We start from the raw sequence: 4054 nt of genomic DNA on the forward strand, positions 1-4054 counted from the left end.
AAGGTGTCTTGATGCGAATTGGATTTTTCTTTTTTAAATTTATTAAGTGGGATTTAACTGTCAAAATTTGGTATATATTTTATTTAGACTGAGATATAATCGGATCTGTGAACAAACTTAGTACATACAAAACTTCGTATATATTTTATTTATTGGTTATCATGAGATATAAAAGGTTTGGAAAGCTCATCAAATCACACCTCAATCGAGAGGAATCAATAACAGTTTTGTCACAACCCATATTAGCGAGGCAATCAGCCAATGCATTACCTTCACGATAAACATGTGAGATGATGAGGTGCTCAAACATATCAAGAAGAGTCCATATTTGTTCAAGAATATATCGAAAATGTCAATTATCAGCTTCTCTTGCCTTGCAAACATTAATGACAATAGTTGAATCACCTTCAATATGAAGGTATTTGAAATTCAAATCCTTAGCCATAACAAGACCTTCTAAAAGAGCACAAGCCTTGGCCATATTATTTGTGCCAGAAGAAATTGGCATAACTTTTAATGCTAATAAAGAACCCAAATGATCACGAAAAACTATCCCTATTCCTGAATCACCAAGATTTTCACGGGAGGATCCATCAAAATTCAATTTACAAAAAGGGGCATTAGGAGGATGCCATTTTATAGAATTTATGTCTACAGGGGTTTTCTAAATCCTTGGAAAGGCGGGTGATACAGGAATAATGATACTTTTCCAAGAAGAAATCATAAAATTGTCCCAGGAAGAGAACTTTGAATTCATATTAAAATATTTCTGAACATGAGCAAATTAACTTGCTCAATAATACTTCTTTCCAAAATCCCAATAACAACAAATAAATCCGATGAGTCACATCTAAAAATGCGCTTGTTTCTTTCCCACCAAATGGCCCATATGACTGAAGAGGGAATTATAAACTACAAACAAGAAAATAGAGAAGATGAATACAAAATTGGCCAAGACTGAAACATGTCCCATAAAGATAAAGGCAAAGGGAATGAAAGAGATAAATTTTGGAGGACAAAATGCCAACAACTACTTGCAAACTCACAATGAAGAAAAAGATGATTGACATCTTCAAGAGCTTTACCACATAAGACACAAGAAAAGGAGGCTGTAATATTAAATTTGACTAAACGATCACTAGTTAAAATTCTATTTTGCAGCGCGAGCCAGGAAAAAACATTAGCTTTAGGTAATACTGAATTATTCCAACAGAACAAAATATTTGTATACCATATAAAATTATCACCGAATTCGCCAAATAAGGATTGGTATAAATACATTCAAAGATCAGATCTATCTCTACATAATTTGGTTGGTTATGGGCTCTCAATTCAGATCAATAGTAAAGTTTCAGACCAAGAACAACTATTGTTGTTGACTGCATTAGCGACTGCTAGTGACCTATTAGGTGAGTGATCATATTTTTTTAAGTGTTATAATATTATTCTTAATTCATCTCTATCTGTTTGCACGGTTGAGTTCATTCTTATTAAGTAGGGACCCGTCAGTGCTAGTGGTCACCTGGGAGACCTCAGACATCTAGATTGTAGGTCGTAGGGCCAATGAATCATATAGTCTAGTGACTAGTCTATTTACTATTATTACTTCTTCAACAACTTGATATTTTTTTGCAGCCTTTATTTCATTGGAGATGTCCAACAGGAGGAAAGGTAGGAATCCTGAATGTGGGGAAAGCCAAGAGAAGCCAACAAAACGTTGTCTTTGTACTTTGGCCTTGGAAAAGATTGTGGTGAAAAATAGGAAGGTACATCATCACAAGTAAAAGTACAAGATTCACAACCTTCACCGCATATTGCAGAAGGCGGAGAATCTGATATCTCAGATCATGATGAACTTGAAGAAGATTTTCTAATAGATACCCAAGTTAGTCAGAATGATATAATCAACTTGGGTGATAATGCACAGAAGGGAAAAAGAAAAGCCATATCAAAAAAGGATCAGGAGTGGGATATGTTAGTGAGGAATTTTCAAATTAATTGAGTGTCAAAGTATCCATTCATTGAACCAGTGGAGAATCCAATTGAAGGCGAGCCTCCAATAGAATGCAGGTGTAAGATTTTCACTTGGAAGCATAAGAAGGAAAAAAGGGTGCAACTAAAAATTGACACCATAGAAAAGCATATGGGTAAAGTTTATGAAAAAAATGATAAATGAAGTTGAAAAATCAATGATAAGATGTAAAATAAAGGAGGAATGTAAGCATGTGAGGAATTTTGAAGAATTTTATTTCGTGAGAAAATACAAACAAAGCTTGTTGAAGTTAAAGGTTATATTGAAGCTATTCTTGGAAAAGCAATGCAAATAGAACACTTGGGAAAAGTTATTCAGTTAATTGCTTTTTATATTTTGAGCAGAGGGCGTGCTATGACAGACTACCCATCAATGAGTGGTTTATTACTCTTTTTGAAAGTTCCTAACTATCCTAATAGTCACTCATCAATAAATAGTGGATGAGAATGGGCAAGTTGTCTTACTGAGGTTGAAAAAAATGTAAAGGAAAAAATAAGAGAGTCAAATTTTATTGCATTGTTTTGAAACGAAGTTACGACAGTAGATAATACTTTGTGGGTATGCATGCATGTTTATATTGTACAAAATCATGCCCGACAATCTCATCTACTATATGTTGCTAAAATGAAGGATAGTGCGACAACAGAAAATTTATTTCAACTAGTAAAGAGTTGTTTGATTGAATATGGAGGTATGGATGACATGACGATTGCCAAAAATTTGGTGTGTGCTGGAGCGGATGGAGCTTTAGTAATGCAAGGTCACAAGAATGGTCTTTGCACAAAGATGGAAACTTCTTGTGCACCCTACATTACTGGTATTCACTGCATGGCCCACGGAATGAATCTAGCTTTTGGAATTGTGAGCAAGTATGCTCCAGTAAAAATAATTGAACATTTAGTCAGAGAGCTCTACTCACACTTTTGTTGAAGTCCCAAACAATTTATGGAGTTTCAACACTTTATTGATGGAATAATTGATGGGAACAAGCTTCTTAAGGATAATGATACTAGATGGATCTCTTTGGATGGTCTAGAGCATCAATTTTTTTCAGAATATCCATCCTTGATTGGACTATTTCACACAAATCGCGACAAATCAAAGCAACTGAAATTTATTGACCTGCTTCAGAGGCTAAGTAATATAGAGACACTCTTAAATTTACCAGCTCTTCTCCCCATGCTAGAGGAAATGAGGAATATTATGAAAAAATCCCAGTAAAGAGATATGTATATTGCAGAATATGCTAAGCTACGTAAGATGACATGTCTCACCCTCGATAATCTCTATTGATGTCAACCAACATTACCTGAAGAAAATTTGTTAAGTGGTGGACACTCACAGATTTGAACAATCCTGATAATTTTTTACAAATTGATGCAAACAGGGAGATATGTGTCAGTGTATGTGGAGTTGAGATACCAATGGACTTCTTTGCCACGGTCGAGCCCGAGGAACCAAGAAAGCGCCCCAAGAAGCAACTAGCAAGAGTTACAAGGGAAGATTTTAGCAAGATTGTTGAGTCTGTAACTGCTTATGTGAAGAAAATTTCCTATGATCTTTCCTCATAGATTAGAACCAAATTCCCTCCTGAGAAACTACTTGAAGCCATGTCTATTGTGTTTCCTCAATAGTGAAACTTCAACAGTGTAGCTGATTTGTGAGCTAAGCTACTGACTTTGATAAATCAATTTTGCAAATCCATAGAACTCAATGGAGTAACTATAAATGGAATTTTAAACGAAACTCTTCTTAGAGAGCAATCATCTCGTTTTGCATACACTATGAGGGAACAATATGATAGAATGGAGAACCCCCACGAAAAGGGATCAATAACAAGACTTTGGACAGATCTAGGTGAGAACGAAGTGTTGTATGATTAAATATCAGGATATTTCAAGCTTGTTGATTTATGTCTTATCATGATATTGGGTTCAATGGAGGATGAGAGAGTTTTTCAGTGCTTTGGGGTTCCTAAAATAAAAGCTAAGAAACTAACTAGATAAGAATTTGGAAAATTGC

Source organism: Cryptomeria japonica, chromosome 5 (genome assembly GCF_030272615.1).
Source record: "Cryptomeria japonica chromosome 5, Sugi_1.0, whole genome shotgun sequence".
In the NCBI taxonomy this organism is placed as follows: Eukaryota; Viridiplantae; Streptophyta; class Pinopsida; order Cupressales; family Cupressaceae; genus Cryptomeria; species Cryptomeria japonica.